The sequence below is a fragment of the Anabrus simplex genome, chromosome 1 (assembly GCF_040414725.1).
Source record: "Anabrus simplex isolate iqAnaSimp1 chromosome 1, ASM4041472v1, whole genome shotgun sequence".
NCBI classification, from domain to species: domain Eukaryota; kingdom Metazoa; phylum Arthropoda; class Insecta; order Orthoptera; family Tettigoniidae; genus Anabrus; species Anabrus simplex.
In genome coordinates, this window is record NC_090265.1 from 32544845 (window position 1) to 32568140 (window position 23296).

Genomic DNA, 23296 nt, shown 5'->3' on the forward strand with positions numbered 1-23296 from the left:
TGGTGAGAAGCATTATTAGAAATATTCGTCTGAATTTCTAATTCAGCTGCATTTCTAAAGACTTCGCCATCCATGATCGATTAGGTGGTTAAATAGTAGAACGAATCGGTAGCCATCCTAAAAATTCCAGAACCGAGAGAGCTGGGTACACTGTTGAGCTTGCATTCCTGAGATGGTGGGTTCGAGCCTCACTGTCGATAGCCATGAAGATGGTTTTCTATAGTTTCCCAATTTCACACAAGATAACACTGTACTTAAATAAAAGCATGGTCGCTTCTTTCCTAATCATTGTCCTGTCCTATTCCATTGTTACCATAAAACCTCTCTGTGTCCATCCGATATAAAATAAAAAGTTCAAAAACTGCGTTTCGCTGTAGTTAAAGAGCTGAAGAAAAAAAGGAAATTGACACTCATACTCACGGAGAGTGAGTACAGATTCTTTGGCCGTTCCGCTCTTAGTGGCCTTTTACGTCATGCATTGGGTAAATATAATGCATCCTTTGACTTCACCTACACAACAGATAAATGTTTGCGATAGATCGAAAGAAAATTAGTGTATCCACTAAATAATGGTAAAGCTCATGAATTTTGATTAAATGAAAGACATTCTAGCCCTCGTAAATACTGTATTCTTCTTTGTTCGTATCGGCCTACTAAGGACCACGTTATTTCAACTATTTTCTCCAGGCTTTGATCTTTGCCCAGTTCTCCTTCATTCGTTGCCGTTGTTGCTGTTTTCTTTCCTACGCCCACATCTTTTCCGTCTTCGCCTTTCTTTAAAACCCTGGTGGTCTTTTAGGTTCTCCCTGAGTGGGTTGTGTTCTTGTGTATCTTCGTAAGTGATCACAATGTCCTGTAGGTCCCTTTCCACCTCCTTGAACTAAGTTGTCTGGGTCTTCTTATCTTTACAATAGGTAAAGATCTGGTTCGATAACTGTGTGGGCTTCATTCTTAGCAAGTGGCCATAAAATGCAATTCTTCTTCTCCACATGACATCTGAGATCTTTTGGATATGATTATACAGCTGATGGTTATGCCGATATCTACATCTTTAATTGGGGCAAGAATTTTCTTGAGGATCTCTCTTCCTTGCTTTAATTTCCACTTTTTCTATCAGGCCTTTCTTGTTCATAGCATGGCATTCCGCTGCATACAAAGCCTCTGGTGTTATGACAGTGCTGTAATGTCTGAGTTCTGCGATCAAGGATATGGACATTTTGTTGCAAACGTCTTTGATCAGTTGATAGGCCATTTCCATTTTATTCATCCGTGACGCGAAAGCTTCTTTTTCAGAGATATTTGGTTCTAACCACTCGCCAATACTAATCGTATTATTATTGTTATTATTGTTACGTAGGTACCCGCGGAACAGCATAGGTGAAAGAAGGTGCGGGCTGGAATGGGTCAAACTACAAAGCTGAGGTATTGATTAAAATTGCATTAAAGGTTATATTTTTTTAAAAAAAAAAAGCTAAACTTAATTTTCACATAGAATTTGAACATTCAACAAATAACAACAAGTCAACAAATAATCAGGTACAAGACCAGGAGAGACAAATTAACGATCTGGGCTTCGAGCCCCACTTTTTACAATTCCTGAGCTCTCAGCTCACAACCACATATTTACCAAAGGGCAGAAAACCCCTAATAACATGGAGCACTTGCTCCTACCTAGCAATGTAAAGCCTCCTAGAGGCACATATCCAGATACTAAAAAGAGCTGAGCCGCTCTCAATTTTTCAAGCCTATTAAAGGCAATAACAGACTTTTACACAAGATTGCCATCAAGGCACCACTTACAAAGAAACAGGGGTATCTTGTACCCAACCTACTGGTCCTTCGTTGAAAAAGAATAGGTTAAGAAAATGGCCCAAAATGCAAAACAGAATGGAGGCGTGAATCTGCACTCCTACATGAAACTTCTTAAAACCTAAGAGGCACTAAGCCGATGAATCAGGGGCTATTCCCAAACTATGGAGGTGACTCGTATATAGAATAAATTTAACACATTAAGGAAGAGTAGAAAAACGGTTACGAAAACGTGGTCACCTCAAATCCAACATGAAGGGGAGCTCGAGAGGGTAAGGCACTCTCTATCTTCGATTTACAGTTAAAGATATGTGAAGTTTTACAAAAGCGACGGCAAATTATATATATGTTTCAAGATAGGTTACATAATAAAGGTTTCGGACCTTCCCCGCGGATTAAACTGCTGAGCACCGAGCTCAATAGCTGCAGTCGCTTAAGTGCGGCCGGTATCCAGTATTCGGGAGATCGTAGGTTCGAACCCCACTGTCGGCAGCCCTGAAAATAGTTTTCCGTGGTTTCCCATTTTCACACCAGGCAAATGCTGGGGCTGTGCCTTAATTAAGGCCACGGCCGCTTCCTTTCCACTCCTAGCCCTTCCTTGTCCCATCGTCGCCATAAGACCTATCTGTGTCGGTGCGACGTAAAGCAAATAGCAAAAAAAAAAAAAAATTCTGCTGAGCTAGCAAGAAATAAAGATGTTAAGTAGCCATTACCTTGTTGAAGAGCTGCTGCCGGATGAAAGAGGCGCTTCCCGCCTCCTGCTACACTTCCATACACTATGCTAGATGTTTTCGAGTGGCCCAGAGACAAGAAAATCAGCAGTTTTATACCCTCGTGGAATATTCGAGACCTTTCATGAATAATCAAGCCACACCCTCTTTCTGTATTGGTCCGTCTTGAAAATACACTCAAAGTCGAAGAAGAAATACATGATTGGTCAAAAATTAATTACAGAAATTCTGGATTGGCTCAATTCAAAAGAGGCGGAAAGAAAAGATTAATATTGCCAACCCACACATGAAGGAACGAAATTTAGTAAAAACAAAAACTTATGAATACAAAATTTCTTCAGGAACGTTCCTTCACTTCGCACCATGGTGTATGATCATAGTTTTTAGGTGGTGACATCTATGAGAGAATGTCCACACTTCTTGATTAATGGACAAGAAAACAAGTTGAAATCCACACAGTATTGACAGCTTTGTAATCACAAAATTTATGGTAGTGACATCTTCTGAGAAACTAATGAGTTGATCCAGTTTTTAAAGTTCAGAGTTTCTCCTGTAGAGGAGTACTTATTAGCGGAAGATTTAAAATTGCGGCGTAAAGGTGTACCACCCGGTACAATTATTATTATTACAGTCCGGTGGTATAGATCCACCTGTGCGTAGGGGTGATACAAAAACACTCACGATATCCCCTACCTGTCGTAAGAGGCGATTAAATGTTGCCTCAGGTTCTCTCAACTTGGGAGAGTGCGTTGGCTGCCACGGAGCCCTTTTCCGAGTCCTGACATTACTTCCAATTACTTGTGCCATGCTCCTCACTTTCATCTATCCTATCCGACCTCCCTTGATCAACTCTTGTTCTTTTGCAACCCCGACAGTATTACGTATCAAGGCCTAGGGAGTTTTCAAGTTTCACGCCCTTCATGGACTTTGTCGTTCTTTGGCCGATAACTTGGCATTTCGAAATGTTTTACCCCTTCCACCTTTTCCCCTCTGATAATTGTCAATAGAGGTTGGCTGCCTTGTGGTACTTCCTATTAAAACAGTAATCACCACCACCACCACCACCACCACCTGTGCTGTAGAAATAGCGTGCCTGTCTCTTATTCCAAAACCCTGGCTTCATTTTCCGGCCGGTTAACGATTTTAATTCTGGACCGAGGAGTAGAACGGGGTTCACTTGCTACGAGTTTTTCTCAAGCTCTTAGTTATAGGAAGAAAGCGCACAGTGAGAAGATGTCGCTACTGATCAACAGTAGTTGTCATGGTTACAATGATGTCGGGAATTGAAGCAGAAATGTACATTCACAGCCTGTTTCCAATCATTCGACCGGGTCAGGAATGACATGAATGATTCCCCCATCTAGCGGCGATAGTAGGAATTGTGCCTGCTGCCGAGGCCTGTCGCACTCCTCCGGGGCAATGATTAATGACTGACAGATGAAATTATATTGGAGAGTGTTGCTGGAATGAAAGATGACAGGGAAAACCGGAGTACCCGAAGGAAAGCCTGTCCCGCCTCCGCTTTGTCCAGCACAAATCTCACATAGAGTGACCGCCATTTTACACCGTCATGGACGTCGTTTGGCCTCCTCCTGTACAGCCTCTAGCCAGCTTTTGTTTGGTCGTCCATGTAGCCTACACCGTTGACGTCGAAGTGGAAGGCGACGTTGGCGACTATGGCATGCGTCCACGTAGAACATGGCAAGACTATCGAAGGCACCTTTCCCAGATTTTCTGGATAATTGGCGCAATGCCCATTCCTGACGAATTGAGTCATTCCCGATGTGGTGAAATCTAGGCTTACCGACTTCGCTTGCAAAATAAAATCACATTAATCTCTCTGCATGTTAAAACACCGTCTAGTACTCTGTTTCTGTTAATACAGCTCTGACGCAGGCGGTCACATTCCTTACGTAGGTAGGCCGATGGTAAACTGTGTGGAGGTGTTGTTTGTACAGTGTTGGAAAAAACCAAACCCCGTGGCACTACAGCCCTTGAGGGCCTTGGCCTGCCAAGCGAGCGCTGCTCAGCCCGAAGGGCTGCAGATTACGAGGTGTCGTGTGGTCAGCACAACGAATCCTGTCGGCCGTATTCTTGGCTTTCTAGATCGCGGCCGCCATCTCACCCTCAGATATCCCGTCAATTCTAATCACGTAGGCTGAGTGGACCTCGAACCAGCCCTCACGTCCAGATAAAAATCCCTGACCTGTCCTGGAATCGAACCCCAGACCTCCGGGTAAGAGGCAGGCATGCTACCCCTACACCACGGGGTCGTCACAGTGCTGCCAGGTCTCCAAATAAAATTTCGGTAGATTGTATGTACAAATTTCGGAAGATTCCTTGAAACTTTCGGTAGTTTCTCGAGCACTGAAATGTTATAGCTAAATTTAGAATGCAATAGTCATGTGAAGTTATTATGAGAAAAATATACAATTTCACTCGCCCATACTCTCTGGCGATCCTGTGCTTCTTCTGCTTCTTATTCGTATTCTTCTTCGCTTTCTCCCCATTTTTCCTGTAGGTGTAGTTATTTATCAGGGGTAGAAATTGTGTATTAATTTTTAAGTTGTAGCAGGATGCAGATTTCATATTCTGTATGCGGGTCAGGGATTTCCCTTCGAATGATGCAGTCAAGCGTGAGTTTTGAGTTCAGTACGAGCCTAAGATGAATGAGGGGAAGTACCTAACGAGTGATGTTATTGATAAAACGTCACGCAGTGAGACGAGGAAAGAATTTTTCGGCACAAATATGTTATGTAAGCATTATGATTTATTTTCCTTAACTTTGGATTAGAAGAAATTTCGGGAGATTTCTTGTTTTTTTCTGGTTTTCTGGTGTGTTTTAGAAAAATCTGGAGATCTCCAGAAATTTCGGTAGACCTGGAAAAACTGTGATTGTAGGAGTTATTGGTGTATACTTTTCAGTGTGATTGATAACTAATATGCAATATCACGTTCACGTTGGCGAGGAATAGAATGGTCAACGACGGCTCCTCTCACTTCAATTGTTCTCTTACTCAATGAAGTCTGGACTTTCTACGAGAGCTTATTGTATTGTTGGGGAATATAGAAGTCTTCCATCTTCAACATGAAAATTAATCTCATATATAGATTGATGCTTTCACATTCCGTATTGATAGACATGATCAATGTGATTTTTCGTCCTATGCCGTGCCATGGAAAGAAGGGGATAGTTTACGCGTCTTCAGAAGGAAAATCAGAATGAAAATACCTCTGTCCGCCAGGAAGACTTCTCCAACAATGATGGTTTGAATTTGAGAACACTTTACCATTGGTCTATTGCTTCATGCCAACGGCCGTAGCTGTGTTGAAACACCGGATCCCGTGAGATCTCCGAAGTTAAGTAACATTGGGCGTGGTCAGGGTTTGGATGGGTTGGCACGCGATGTTGGCGGGGGGTAAGGGAATGGAGGAGCGGAAAGGAACTGGCCACCCTACTGCACGTAAACTCCGGCTCAGGAACACCTCTGCGGAGGTTTGGACCTGCGTTCGGGCAGAATACACCCTTACCTTACCTTATTGCTTCATTGGTTCACTGCCAGATATCTGGGTGATATCCGACAAAAGAGTAGCGTTACAAAAATGTTGCAAAGTTTGGGCTGGGAAGAATTGAGAGAAAGAAGGAGAGCTGCTCGACTAAGTGGTATGTTCCGAGCTGTCAACGGAGAGATGGCGTGGAATGACATTAGTAGACGAATAAGTTTGAGTAGCGTTTATAAAAGTAGGAAAGATCACAATATGAAGATAAAGTTGGAATTCAAGAGGACAAACTGGGGCAAATATTCATTTATAGGAAGGGGAGTTGGGGACTGGAATAACTTACCAATAAAGTTGCAATTTCTTTGAAATCATTTCGGAAAAGGCTAGGAAAACTACAGATAGGGAATCTGCCACCTGGGCGACTGCCCTAAATTCAGATCAGTATTGATTGATTGATTGATTGATTGATTGATTGATTGATTGATTGATTGATTGATTGATTGATTGATTGATTGATTGATTGATTGATTGATTGATTGATCGATCGATCGACCTAGGAATCACACTGGATTGCATACTGACTTACAAGAAACACTGCCAAAACGTCCATCGAAAGCTATCCCAACGTGCTTTCCAGAATGGCGGGCACTACTTTGAGAACTCAACCACAAACCCTTAGAAAATCATCTTTTGCCCTGTGTTACTCTGCGGGAAAATGTACCAGTCCAGTGTAGTATAAACACAACAAGTTGACACTGTGCTCAACAAAAGCTCTGAATTATTCTTGTATGCCTGAAACCTACCCCTGTTGTGAAAATTAATCCACTGCTTAGCTGGTATTGCTCCTGGGGAGATACTCGGAGAGACAGCAGCGAACAAGGAAAGATTTATGGTATCCACATCACAATCACACGCACTATTCGGATATTCCACCACGCAACATGCCTTAAATCTGGGAAAAGTGTCCTTCTGACAACAGTCGATCTCTACATGAATGTTCATATGCTCATATCTCTAGAACAGGGCCTCTCAAACGCTCAAAATCTCATGCGTGCATATCGAGGTGCAGAGACTCCGTGCACTGTGCATCGTTCCGACTCGACTCAACTCGGCTTGACTCGGATGGTGTAGTGCGCTGAGAGCGACGAAGCGTTCGGCGATAGACGGCTTGTTTATCAGTGAAATAGATACGCGCAAAACAACAACATAATAATGGAGCAACCTGGACTTCCGACAGTCCATTTCAATCGAAGTGGGAATTTTCGTATTTCTTTGTCAGTCATGACGATAAAGCCAAATGCTTAATCCGTGGGACAATAATTATGTGATAAGTTAAAAAAAAAAGCTATTTTCCAACACAAAGGCTTTGCTCAAATTCTACGAGAATTTTTCGAAGGAAGATTTTCCTGAGCTGCATCGAGAAGCAGCTAAGATAATTTCTATGTTTGGTTCCACGTGCATATGTGAAAGGTATTTTTTCCTGCTTTGACTGGTACGAAAACTAGATTGCGTGCGAGTAGGCCTATTTCTGATTGTAGTTTAAAGAAGACTCTCAAATTGCTGTCAGCCGGTCCCTTGTTGCAGGCATAACTGGTATCATTGCAAAGATAAAGGGAGAGCTAGAGAAAATAAATTGTCTGCTCAAACCAAATTGAAAGAAGAGTGTTTTAACGCCGGTAACGTTGTCCCATACAACAGTGTCACCGCTCGCCGCACAGTGAGGGGAGGATCAGCGGGGAAGGTGGAGAAGGCGAAGACAGGCCAAACGGGTGAGATAGGTGTAGGGGAAGTGGAGTGGGGGTTTGCACTCTGGTCAACCTAGTGTAGTCGTCTCCTGCACCTTGCGCCCGTGTACTGCACGGCGCATGCACCCTGAGAGGCCCTGCTCTAGAAGGAGAATGTGGAAGGAACGGGTTATATCTCCAACTGGATGACCCCAAAAGAAAGCCTCCGTCCTGGCTACAAGGAGGACTGGGCTACATGGAAAGCGCTCAACAGACTACTAACTGGAGTTGGCAGAACCGAGTTGAACCTGCAAAAATGAGAGCTTTCGAGTGATTCCCCCTCTGTGACTGTGAAAAACTACAGACAGCTCGACATCTTTACCAGTGTCCCTTGTGTTCACAACAACTCTATCTTAATTTACCTATTCTACTTCTTACTGTTCATCCCCTGTGTTACCCCTGATACAAGTAAAGAAATAAATGTGCTGTATATTCTGCGTGGTACTCTCGTTCGTCAGGAGCGCTAGCCTTCCGAGTAGGAACAAACAAACGTTTGTTCTGATTTTCGTACCGAAGCCGCGGAGTGAAGTCTCCGCAAAATGTAAAAATTGTGTCCATGTTTTCTTGACACGACATAAACCAGAAAGCCACATTTATAATGTCTATAAAATAACTCTTTCACTTTACAGATCCAAGTGACATCATGGGACCAAGATTTACTGCAAGATTTATATTGAATATAACATTAATCTGAATTATTGAACTCCTGCTCTAAGTTTAAAAATATTACGTAATTCAGTCACAGGATGTCTCTAAATAACCCTTCAGAGAAAAATGAACGTACGTTAGAGAAACAATTAATTGCACCACTAACTGACGTGCATTAGACATGCAAATTTGGAGTTGAATGCGACTCACACATAATCTTCGATGAAGAGAAGACACAGCCATCACTAACCTGTAAGAAAGAGGAAAGACTACATTAAAGTCTGCAAAATACAAGATTTTCAAATTATCTCACAGAAAAATAATTTTATAAGAAATACGAATTTTAAATCATTCAACCTTTCATCACAAATCTGCGTTGAGGACAGTAGCACAGGTGTCAGATTCTCTATGAGATGCTTACCTCTCGCATTCTTAAAAGAAGTTGGATATTTATCGAACATATGCATTGAGAAATTATTCTGATCTGTATTTTTCCCCTACAAATAAGAATTTGCCCCAATTTGTCCTCTTGAATTGCAATTTTATGTTCATTCCTTTGTTATTTTCTTAATCCGTTTACCCTGCAGGGTTGGTTCTTCCCTCTGACTCAGTGAGAGACCTCACCTCTACCGCCTTAAGGCAAGTATCCTGGAGTGTTGCATTTTTGGTCGGGGATACAACTGGGGGGAGAACAAGTCCGCACATTATTCTCCTAGGCCTCACCTGCTACGTTGAACAGGGGCCTTGTGGGGGATGGGAAGATTGGAATGGATACACAAGGAAGAGGGAAGGAAGCGGCCATGGCCCCATGTTAGGTACCATCCAGGCATTTACCTGGAGAAAAAGTGGAAAATATCAGAAAACCTCAGACACACCGGAGCTGAGTAGACCCTCTTCCAGTCCTTATACCTCTTTTAAAATTTCGTGGCAGACCCGAGAATCGCATCCTGGCATGCGGGGGCGGCAACCAATCACACTAACCACTACACCACAGAGGCGGACTGTTCTAAATCATATTACAATGAAATTTCCTTCAGAGTTCGAAAAATGAAACTTTACCGCACTGTAATTACATTACATGCACTGGCAATAGATATTCCTATAGCATTATGCGTGACAAGTGTAAACAATACTCCTTATACTGATTCCTAATATCATACACAAAACTTCAATTCTATTAAAATGGCTATCATATTGTTCTCCTTAACTTCCTTGCTCCCTTACTTACATACATACATACATCATTATAGACCGTTATGCCTTTCAGCGTTCTGTATGCAAGCCCCTGTGAATTTACTAACCGTTGCCACGATCCTCTATTTGCAACTAGGGCTGTGGCCTCATTTAGTTCTATACCTCTTATCTTCAAATGGTTAGAAACTGAGTCTAGCCATCGCCGCCTTGGTCTCCCTCTACTTCTCTTACCCTCAATAGCAGAGTCCATTATTCTCCTAGGTAAACTATCCTCCTCAATTCACCTCAGATGACTCCACCACCGAAGCCAGTTTAAGCGTATAGCTTCATCCATCGAGTTCATTCCTAAATTAGCCTTTATCTCGTCATTCCTAGTACCCTCCTGCCATTGTTTCCACCTCTTTGTACAAGCAATCATTCTCGCTACTCTCATACCTGTTACTTCTAACTTGTGAATAAGATATCCTAAGTCCACCCAGCTTTCACTCCCGTAAAGCAAAGTTGGTCTGTAAACAGACCGATGTAAAGATAGTTTCGTCCGCGAGCTGACATCCTTCTTATAGAATACTGTTGATCACAACTGCGAGCACAATGTATTAGCTTTACTACACCTTAATTCAATCTCATTTACTATATTACCATCCTGGGAGAGCACAAAACCTAAATACTTAAAATTATCGACCTGTTCTAGCTTTGTATCACCAATCTGACATTCAATTCTGTTGAATTTCTTACCTACTGACATCAATTTAGTCTTCGAAAGACTGGTCTTCATACCATACTCATTGCATCTATTTTCAAGTTCAGAGATATTACACTGCAGGCTTTCGTCACAATCTGCCATTCAGACCAAATCGTCAGCATAGGCCAAACTGCTTACTACATCTCCACCGAACTGAATCCCTCCCTGACACTTTATACTTTTCAGCTGATGATCCATGCAAACTACGAACAACAAAGGGGAAAGATTACAGCCTTGTTTAACCTCTGTAAGTATCTTGAACCAAGAACTCATTCTATCATCAAGTCACACTGCAGCAGAATTGTCAACATAAATGCCTTTTATTGATTTTAATAATCTATCCTTGATCCCATAGTCCCCCAGTATGGCGAACATCATTTCCCTTGGTACTTTGTTATATGCTTTCTCTAGATCTACGAAACATAAACATAACTGTCTATTTCTCTAGTAGCATTTTTCAATTACCTGGCGCACACTGAAAATCCGATCCTGACAGCCCCTCTCTGGTCTGACACCACACTGGTTTTCGTCCAACTTTCTCTCAACCACTGATCGCACCCTCCCTTCCAAGATGCCAGTGAATACTTTGTCTGGTATACTAATCAATGAGATACCTCGATAGTTGTTGCAATCCTTCCTGTTCCCGTGCTTATGGATAGGTGCAATTACTGCTTTTATCCAATGTGAAGGTACCTTACCAACACTCCCTTATCCTTATTCAAACTATATCCGTAAATATGTGTTGCATTAACCAATTATCTGCATCTAGGGCGGTCGATCAGGTGGCAGATTCCCTAGCAGTACTTTACATCATATTTACATTTTTGTATAATTATTTTCCTAGTTTTCCTTATCTTCAACGAACTTGGAAATTTATCGAACATTTTCCTTGATAATTTATTCCAATCCCTCACTCCCCGTCTTATAAATGAATATTTTCCCAATCTGTCCTCTTGAATTCCAACTTTATCTTCATATTATGATCTTTCCTACTTTTAAAAGCTCAACTCAAGCTTAATCTTCTACTTGTGTGATTCCATGGCAGCTCACCACACATATGTAGAGATCTACGTGGATATACAAAATATTACCCGCATCCACACTTCCTTCATCCACATTTGCAAATGGTTATTCCCGGGTATTGTAAATATTTAATTACAGTATATTGCACCCTAGGTATTGAAACAGATAGAAATGTTAACATAATACAATAGGTATGATACCTGGCACCAGACCCCCTACAATCACGGGTTTATGAGGGATTTTCTCTTGCGATAACTACCGACGTATTCATCTTTGTTCCTTCCTTCCATTAATTGCGGGCGGGAGCCATTTAGGCTACGGTCACATTTACAGCTTTAAGGTTTCAAAGGCTCTTTATATATCACCATTCTCCCATACCACTGTCAAGGGTTGCCTAACCACAAGCAAAAATAAAAGCATAGCGGTACCTGAGTGGAAATGAATAAACTTCATTATTTAGAAATTATCAGCAAAATGTCCGACACGTTGGCTAAACGGTCAGCGTACTGGCCTTCGGTTCAGAGTGTTCCGGGTTCGATTCCCGGCCGGGTCGGGGATTTTAACCTTCAGTGGTTAATTCCAATGGCACGGGGGCTGGATGTATGTGTTGTCTTCATCATCATTTCATCCTCATCACGACGCGCAGGTCACCTGCGGGTGTCAAATAGAAAGACCTGCACCTCGCGAGCCAAACCCGTCCTGGGATATCCCGGCACTAAAAGCCATACGACATTTCATTTCGTCAGCAAAATTATCCGCATTGTCTTACAGTTTCCATCAGCCAAGACACTGACTTCGCTGTTCTGCATCCGCGTAGGGCACTACTGATACCTCGCAGCATACTACATAGTCGAGTATCTCGTCCCCTTACTCCCAAGTCTTCCGAGCGCAAAATTTGCAACATTTTATTACCACTACTCCTTAGTCTGGATCACCGAGAACAAAACCATGCTGCTTTCCTTTAAATGTTTTCCAGGTCTCGTATCAAGTAGTCCTGATGAGGGTCCCATACACTGGAGCCATAACTTACTCTATCTGCGGTCTTACCGGAGACTTTACGCCCTCTCCTTTACATCCTTACTGCAACCCCTGCAAATCAGAAATGGACACAGTACTACTACTGCACTTGTTAGGGTAACAGATGGCATAATACTAGCAATGGGCAAACAGCACGTGACGATACTGACATTCCTTGACCTTTGTAGTGCATTACACACGGTAAATATAGACATGCTCTTATCAAAGCTTCGCTGTCTGTATATCGGCCCGATATCCCTAAAATTGTTTAAGTCGTACCTTAAAAATCGCCAGCAGTGCGCAATGATAAACAGTAAAAGATCCCAATCGGCTGTAAAATCATACGGTGTTCCTCAAGGGTCTGTTCTAGGACCCCTATTATACGTCTTGCGTATTAATGACATATCCTCTACACTTGAGTATTGAAAAAAAATGAAATGGAGTATGGCGTTCAGTGCCGGGAGTGTCCGAGGACAAGTTTGGCTCACCAGATGAAGGTCTTTTGAATTGACTCCCGTAGACGACCTGCCCGTCATGATGAGGAAGAAATGATGATGAAATGATGATGAAGACGGCACATACACCCAGCCCCTGTGTCAGCAAAATTAACCAATTATGGTTAATATTCCCGACCCCGCCGGGAATCGAACCCAGGACTCCTATGGCCAAAGGCCAGCACGCTAACCATTTAGCCACGGAGCCGGACACTTGAGTCTTGTAACTACCACTTAAATGCTGATGATCTGCAGATATACAAATACATCACTACAAACAATTTACATGAAAAAGTTCAGCATATTAATTCAGTTATTGAAAGGCTTGCCGATTATTCTAAAAGCAACCACTTAATCCTAAATCCTTGTAAAACACGGAGAATTATCAGAGGAAACTCTAAATTATTACATGTACTAAGTAATATCAATCCTTCTCCAATCGTAATCAATGACATTGCTGTATCGTATCTTAAAAATCTAACTAAGTTTGGAATCTTCAATGAGAATCTGACCTGCAATGAACACGTAACTAATGAATGTAGAAAGGTTCATGCAGCTCTATATCCCCTGAAACGTCACAAGAATTATTTTCATCAAAAACTTAAATTAAAGTTAATCCAAGCACTACTATTCCCAATTTCAGACTACTGTGATACGGTACTAGTCAATCTAAATGCTGAAGAAGCTTTGAGACTTCAACGAGCACAAAACTCATGCATACGATACGCCTTCCAACTGCGACATGACGCTCATGTTACACCGTATGTCAAAACATTGGGATGGCTACGCATAAATGAACGAAGGAATTCTCACCTAATGACACTTGTTTACCAAGTGTTCTCGAAGAACACTCCTACTTAACTCGCTTCTAATTTTCGTTTCCTTTCCTCATTCCGTGAAATTAGTACAAGTTCTGGTTCCCTACTTGATATTCCACTAAGTCGAACGAATTCCTATAAGCATTCCTTTTTAGTTACTGCATCGAGACTCTGGAATACACTCAAAATGGATATTCGGCACCTTACTTCCTCTCATAAATTCAAATCAGCCTGCCGAAAGTTTTTCCTGGCAACATTTAACTGAGTTGTGTGAGTTATTATTATTATTATTATTATTATTATTATTATTATTATTATTATTATTTGTATTATATTTCCTCTTTATAAGATTATTATTAGTATTGTCACACTAATTGCAGTACTTATTTGTAACTTAGTAGTATATCTGTCCGTAGTATTATTTCTTTGTAGAATTACTATGCCTTATGTTTACATTTTTAACGTTTATTGTTTAAAGTGGTTAAGTGTAAGAGAGGGCCGTGAGTCCTAACTTCGCCACAAATGTAAGTCAGGAGTAAATAAATACATAAATAAATAAATAAATAAATAAATAAATAAATAAATAAATAAATTATTCTCATAACCATGTGAAGATACCTTACTTAACTACCTCGTTAATATGATTACCCCGATGAAGATCATACCTTATATTAACACCTAGGTACCTACATTGTCCCCCATGAGGTACCATCACCTCATGAACACAATAATTAAAACTGAGAGGACTTTTCCTCCACATATAAAAGTTACAGAAACTCTATAATTTGCCTTATACATTTTAAGCGCACTGAGTCATTTCGCGAATTTCGACTTTTAGTGCGAAGTCCATCAACGCCGAGCATCTCTGATATGGAGATGGTGTTCAGTTGTGATGATAACGAGTTCAGTGGCGATGGTAATTAAGGATGCAGTTGTAACATTACGTTGTACACTGAGTGAACCATTACACTCCAGCTTGGCGCGTCACCTCATCATCGATGTTTTGAGTCCTGCTCCGATATGGCATAATATCCCCAAGATCAAATTCCATTAATGGGCCATAAAGCGGACTCCCTGTCCTGTTTGACATGCGATATCTGCCGGGCCGACCCTCAGCAAGCATTCAGCTGTCAGACGCTGGCGGAAACAACAGACACATTGTTCTATCTCCCCGTGGCAAGGTAGGGATCAGGCAGAGGTTCCTGGTTCATAACTCGGGGTCGCCACTATGCTGGAGGACGGTATCATACAATACAATACAATACTTCAAAAATGAGTCTCATCGCATCTTTCAAAACGTATTTTCTAACACTGACAGTTCCTTAACCCTGTCACTTCCATGGCATTAACCACACTCTGGGGCCGCGGATCATCCAAGTAAAATACACAGTTTCGTAAACAGTGAAATGTGATTCCTTATTTTATTTATTCTTATTATGTGTTTGTTGTTATTTAATTAAGGAAAAAAGAAACAAACAGAGGAAGAAAAGAAAATTTAGATTTACATTTACATTTTTTTTTTTTGGTCATTACTTGACGAGATTTTCGGCCCTGCACCTTCCCCTCATATCTTACCCTTGTGGCAATGATGATTATGATGATGATAATAATAATAATAATAATAATAATAATAATAATACTTGAAAAGTTACATGAAATGACAGAGAAAGCAGAACTGTGGATCTCATATGTAAAGACAGGGTACCGGTACATAGATTACAAACAAAATAACGAAACGCATCTGGAAACAAAGTACGGAAAAGTCAGGTGGTCAGATAAATTTAAATACTTTGGTGAATGGATCCAGCCGAAAGGGCTTGATAAAGAAGCAAATAAGGGAAGGGCAAGTAAGATGGCGTTATCCTATAGATTATTACAGAATAAATACAATAAAAAACGATATTTTACAGAGCATAGATCAGGTACAATACCGGTGTTCTAAACCAGAGGGACTTTACAGTTCAGAATGTCTGATACTGAATATGAAAGGGGAAATGGATGATGAGCTAGAGAAGAAAGAAAGAAAGTAAGAAAGAAAGAAAGAAAGAAAAATCTTGAGAAATATATTAGGACCCGTAAAAAAAGAAAGGATGGGTAAATCAGTCACTACTGATCTGCATTTAGGGCAGTCGCCCAGGTGGCAGACCCCCTCTTCGTTGTTTTCCTAGCCTTTTCTTAAATGATTTCAAAGAAATTGGAAATTTATTGAACATCTCCCTTGGTAAGTTATTCCAATCCCTAACTCCACTTCCTATAATCGAATATTTGCTACTTGTTTTACCTCGGACCGAGACAGAGAGGTCTTACGGCGACGATGAGATAGGAATGGCCTAGGAATGGGAAGGAAGCAGCCGAGGCCTTAAAATTAAGGTAGCCGTGCGCGTAGAGGCGCGCGGTTGTGAGCTTGCATCCGGGAGATAGTAGGTTCGAATCCCACTATCGGCAGCCCTGAAAATGGTTTTCTGTGGTTTCCCATTTTCACACCAGGCTAATGCTGGGGCTGTACCTTAATTAAGGCCACGGCCGCTTCCTTCCAACTCCTAGGCCTTTCCCATCCCATCGTCGCCATAAGACCTATCTGTGTCGGTGCGACGTAAAGCCCCTAGCAAAAAAAATTAAGGTACAGACGAAGCATTTGCCTGGTGTAAAAATGGGAAACCAGTGAAAACCATCTTCAGGGCTGCGGACAGTGGGGTTCGAACCCACTATCTCCCGGATGCGAGCTCACAGCAGCGCGCTCCTAACCTCTCGGCTAACTTGCCCAGTAACGAATACTTGCCCCAATTTGTCGTCTTGAATTCCAACTTTATCTTCGTATTGTGATCTTTCTTACTTTTGAAGATACCACTCAAACTTATTCGTCTACTAATGTCATTCCGTGTCATCTCTCCTCTGACAGCTCGGAACATACCACTTACTCGAGCAGCTCGTCTCCTTTCTCCCAAGTGTTGTTTCATGGAGGAATAGGAGAAGTGAAGTTCTATACGGACAGACACAGTACGTAAGAGGAGACTGGACTTTCATGGACACCTCACAAGAATGAACTAGAGTCGACTAACAAACAAAATCTTTAACTACATCATCGAATTAAAAGCAACTGCTAAATGGGTAGAAGAAACAAGAAAGGACATGGAGAAAGTTGGCATCAATCCAAAAGAAATTTTTGATAGAGATTTGTTTTGAGCTAAACTTTCTCACCGCTCACCAGCCTCTAGGTCCCCGCTACCACCTAGGGGTGATGAGGTGAAAAAACCTTATCCACCAGGGAGAGAGAAAAAGAGAGAGAAAAAAAAGAACGGAGAGAGAGAGAGAGAGAGAGAGAGAGAGAGAGAGAGGGAGAGAGATAGAGACCCTGGTGAGAAGGTTGTTAGCGTGTCCGCCCCAAAATGGGAGTAATAGCGAACACGAGGAAGAAGAAGGGCACAAGAAGAAAAACAACAAGTACAGTCACAAAATTAAAAACAAGAAACCATAGAAAAAACTTACCGGAAGCAGCAAGGAAGACAACTAAAGGCCGTGGAAATTAATGCACAAGAAAAACGGTGGCAGTGCCCCACCGAACGTGGCGAATGAAAACCAGCATTTACATGAAGTTTAAAAAACTTAAAAATTTAATGGAAGGGCAAAAGGTAGGTAACAAACCAAGTTATTAAGATGATAAAGCCTAAGTTTATTTTTAAAACGTAATGGCAAAATGTAAATAAAATCAACATAAGGTTGAAAAATGGAAAAGGAAATTAACAATAAGTAAAATAAATTAGAATATACCCAGGTGGGGTTTTAAAGAAAATTAATTCATTACTAAATAACAATTAATGAAAAATAAATATTCTTTAACAGATAATAAATAGAGAACTTAATGAAAACAACAAGAAAGAAAGGGGTGACCTCCGTACCAAATAAAATGTAATCAGAAAACAACGGAAAACCAATAGACTCTCTTACATAAGTACAACTTGAAATAAAATGTGATCGATCACGGATAGTTATTTAATAAAAAAAAACTAAGTTAACAATTATTCAATAAACTGGATCTTCAACGCGGTCGTTGCTAATAATTACCAGATTTGAAAACGTTCAGTTTACACCAAGGACAGTTTCCAAGGCAAACAGAATTTTACGTAAAAATACCTCCTCACGCGGGGCAAGGAAATGGTAACACAACATTTAAGGAGGAGAAAATAAATAAATTAATTTAAACAGTAAACGATACACTCAACCCCGAAAAATAAAATCCAAGATCCACACAGGCACAACACGCCAGACAACAATTCACCCGACAACAATCCACACACGAACCGTCGCCAAGGTAACCACAAGAAACAAGCAAGGCCTCCTAATACACGGAGGGAAAAACAGGCCAGAGAAAATGATAAAATTCACCCAAACCCCAGAAAGGGGGGGGGGGAGAAGAAAACCTACCAAACGAATTAGAAAACAAAACACAGGAAAGCAAACAGAAAGCCGAAAGAGGTAAGGTTCGGTACCTTGGAGACTGTACCTTGGTTTACAAAGAAAGTTACAATTTAAAATGCCAAAGTAGATCAGTAAAATTTTAAATTAATAATTCCAATTTAGTTCATGGTGAACCTTCCACATTACTGTGATTAGTTGCCGAAACAGTTTTCCAGATTTTCGATACCACACACGCAAATAGGAATAAATTTAACGGCGAAGTCCAAATATTTATTATTATTATTATTATTACTTTTCCAGAAATCTCCGAAAGTATCAAAATTCTCTTCTGGTCGACGTTTAGAATGATTTCAAACACTGGTACATACCTTTGGTGATGAAGAAATGAGAGGAGTTTTAACCTGACATTGTTGACGAAGAAAATACAGTCACCGCTGGCATCCAGACCTCGTTGTGAAGTATCCAGACGAAACAATAAAACCAAAACAAAATCAGAAGGAATGGCAGGAGGTCTCCAATTAGTTCATCTGGGGCAAATCCCCGTTATCGGGGAGATTACGGTGGTTTCCAGCTACTCCACGACTCCATGACGCCGGACACAAAACCACACGAGCACGCTATCATGGCTGACTCCAGCGAACTGCCCTCGCGTCGGCAAGCAAGCAGCAGGCAAGTTTTTCCTGGTAGCAGGTCTGCGCATGCGCGACCAAACAAAGCTAGGAGATACTGCGCGCGGCCTACATTAGTTTAAAACGGTATGTCGAGCAGTCCGTTGACACAGATATTCTAGGGCTCACAGGCCAGTTCAAAATGTTTATAAGGGGGAGGCTCACATTATTTAATACTGTCTCAGCCCTCCCGCCCCGAATCGACGACAAAATCTCATGCACATGCCATCAATGATGAGGTGGTCACACATACACTAAATTTGGGCGAAGTTGTCCAACAGAAAACGACCACCAAGATTAACTAGTTTTAGTTAGGAGTTCACCTGACCAGGTTAATAGTCCAAGACACAGTTCCATATCACATAGTTTTTAGAAATAATTGGCGGGGTGCAATCAACATCAGTGTCCACAAACGTTAACCGATCACTCGGTAAATCACCAGAGTAATGTTTGTCATCAAATAGAGAGCACAATGACCAGAGTTCGCCAAATATTCAGTTTCACCCAATACACATTGTTTCAATGCATCACACTATGATACAGTTTATGACACATGACACAGTTCACCTTGAGGTTTGGCAACTCTCACACTAATCACAGATATACTGACCAAAATTAAACAAAACCACATGATTATAAGTCCACGCATCCAGGTTATTTTCTCAAGCACGGTGGTAAATTAATTTTTAATGCATGAATACCTTTACAAGTCTCCTTTGATATTAAGGAAATGCATGATCTCGTGTTGCAAAAAGGTTACAACCGGGGAAATGAAACGCACCGGAAAACCCGAATGGGGGCAAAACCACAAGAAGAGGGAGGAACAAAAAACAAATCAGGAAATTAAAGTAGGTGAGTTTTCAGTTACAGGATCCACAGATCCGCCAATTAACTTTACATAGGCTAGTTACCAACAAACTAGCTGAAGCCCAGAGCTCTCCACTTGGTCCAATATAGTACCAAAGGAAACGAAGGGTCCATACAACGACAATTAAGAAATCAAAGGGAAACTACATAAAATACACCATGTTACACTGCCACGAAGGACACTTAGCCATGACACGTAGAGAAACAATGAACAAGAACACATAGAAATATAGGGTACAATCCAACACATAGTACCAACTAGGACTAAGACAGATATCCCTAAGGATCATGAACATAACGGAAGGGTAAGCAGTAATATTATTCAAGCACAAATCACCCACGAGAAAAAATATATAAGTAAAGGTACAGGACCACACCAAAGAATAGACGTCCTTGGAACATATGGTTTAGAATAACAGGAGTTAAACTAAGAGGACACATGAAAGACCTATCAAATTACACTTTTAGATATTGGAGTGACACACGCACAACCACAGAGTGGCGAACTCGTCAATCGGTCCAAGGGTCAAGAACGAGGGGTTGAGCGAAATACAACCCACACTGGGATCGGCAACTTATCCTAGTTCACCAACAAACACAGGTAAGGACACAAGCATAGAAAACTAATTTTTGAACAGACCAACGGAAAACCATCAGAGAGAAGGGACGCAGAAACCACTCGAGATACAGATAGGTAAGACAGGCAACAGTAGCCTCGATGGGCAATCAGGAGACTCCTATAGGTTACCAGATGGAAAAATCGCGATCAGTCAGTCATCCACAACGGCCACATCAAGGTACAACCACCGAAACTAAATGCACGAGGCAACGTGGCACAGAATAGTAACCACAAACCTAATTCAGCGTGAGGAAGAACAAGTCGAAAATCCCAGAGCCAAGAGATAACTAAGAATGGCCCACCCTAAGGTGTGCTTCTTCGGAGTAGTGGATACCAAACCAACAACCAAATCTACCGTGACACAGAGGTAAATTAAAGGACAAATCGCATCCCAACCAAGGTGTCTTGACAGCCAAACAACGTAATCCAAACACGATTACCTAAATAATGACAAGCTAGCAGCACGGGTTATTAATAGAGAGGTAAAGGATAACTATCCTCAACGCGTGCTCACAGACCACAACCTAACAGCACAATACAACGCAGAAATTACAACAGCAAACCAGGTACAGATTAAGGACTAGGTCCATCCCACAGAAGCACAAAAGGAGAAATATCCTCAGGAAGGAAGTCCGACAGTACCACCGAAAACTCCACCCGCCAACCGGTAGATAAGGAAAATTACACAACGTTACTAACGGTCCACATTTCAGAAGGATCCAAACAACTCACAACAACATTACCAAGTTACAACACAGGAGATCCAACCATAATGCTGGCAGGAGCGCACCAACCGAACGCCCACAGGAAAAATCGGAGACAGATTTTCTACATAACCCCAAAACCAAAAGGTTAGGAAGATAAATTCAGCCCAAAAACCCATTACAGGAAAAATAATATAGAGGGTTCACGCATAGAAAACCACCTTTAGAACAGCCGCGAAGAGTGCCCAAAAGTAGGAGTGTCAGATCTCTCAATCATGGATGAATACAAACATCAGTATCCGGAACAGAAACACCTTTAAGACACGGAGTCCATGCAGAAGGCAAACAGGGAACTTATCCGACACCAAATGATCGAAACACACCACAATCAGAAATCGTACAATGCTAAAATGGCACAAATAGCAACCCAATCATGACTAAGCACCACACATCTTCAGACACACGCACACAATGAAAGGATGACAAAATGGTAAACACTCAGGCACCAGACACACTCCCTTACATTCCATCCCAGGCACACCATAGCTCAGCAATGATCAAGTCACAAGATGATCGAAGGGTTCAGCGGAAGGAATCCGATGCGGAGCCACAGAAGAATCAAATCTTTGAAATTACATAAGCCTAGAGAAAACAGAGGGACAACAAAGCACAATTTAAGTTAGATGTCATCAGATTTCCCCAAAGGAACTTCGTTAGCGCACCACATAAGCATAAGGTTAGATAACGAGTATATCAATTCCAAGGTATTAATACCACCATCACAAGACAATTACGGAAAGACAATTTCTAACTACAAGGATCCACACCTAGAAACAGTAACATACAAGAAGTACTAAATTAGAGTCACCAACACGAGGCACAGAAAGGACCAGATTGACTCGTTCGCCATCCCACAGTATGTGTGCTAAATTCACTAACAATACAGGTCAGTTACCAAAGGTGCATCCATCCAGCGGAAGATGCGGTACAATTTGCCAGATCAACCGGGTTTAATTTGAGAAACATGAACGCGCCTAATACGCTTGGCTACAGGGTCACTTACCAAAATTGAAACGGGAGACAAGAACTCCAACACAGTGCACGGGCCTTGGTACCTAGGGGCAAGTTTTGCCGAAAACTTATTCACAGCCTTACTCATTGGGTAGCACTTAACATACACGAGATCACCAACATTGAATTTTGACGGTTTCCTACCTTTATTGTACTGCCTTTTGACCTTTTCGTATGACACAGCTAGATTCCTTTTTGCTTCGTTCCAGATCTTTTGAACATCATTAGGTCTAGATAGGTCTGGGAGAAGATCCTCAATACATAGCAGGTTAGACATAGGGGAGTACGGAGTATAGCCAAACATTAAAGACATAGGCGTCTTACCATGGGACTCATGAGTAGCGGAATTGAAAGCATGGGCCAACCAATGCAGACAGGAGTCCCATTTGGACTGGTTGCCATGATGATACGCTATCAACGCAGATTTTAAGTTCCGATTCAACCTCTCTGCATAAGAAGGATTTGGATAGTATGGAATAGTGGTGACATGTGAAATGCCCAACTCAAACAGATACCTTTTGAAGGAGTTACTGGTGAAAGAACTAGCGTTGTCAGATACTAAGAACTTAGGTGGGCCAAAGGATGCAAAGATGGAATTTAGACAGGAGATAGAGGTACGTGAATTAGTGGACCTGGTGGGAAAGATCCAACAGAACCGGGAGAAGGCATCTATACATACAAAAATGTGGGTGTTTCCCAAGGAAGATCGGGGGAGGGGTCCTACGAAATCTATGAACAGTCGTTCCATGGGGCGCGAAGCTTGTGATGAAGACAATAATCCTACCCGGTTATTCAAATTAGGTTTGCTGATGGCGCAAGATTTACAAGATTTGACCATGTTCCTGATATCACTATCCATTTTCTTCCAAACAAAGAATTGCCTGATTTTCAAACGAGTTTTGAAATTTCCTAGATGACCGCCAAGGGGTGAACAGTGGTAATACTTGAAAATGACCGGTACCAGAACCTTAGGAACGACAATTTTGGAATTATGGTCCTTGCGACCCTTACAACAGAGAACACCCTTAGATAAGGAGTAAGGTTTCACTTCGATCCCGCTACTGATTGTATCAATGATCCTTTTCAGATCCGGATCAGTTTTTTGATGATCTCCAATTTCTTGATATAGCAATGGGGAGTCGGTGAGGATGGCACTAACTCCAACGGTATTGACAGCAAGCTCATCGACA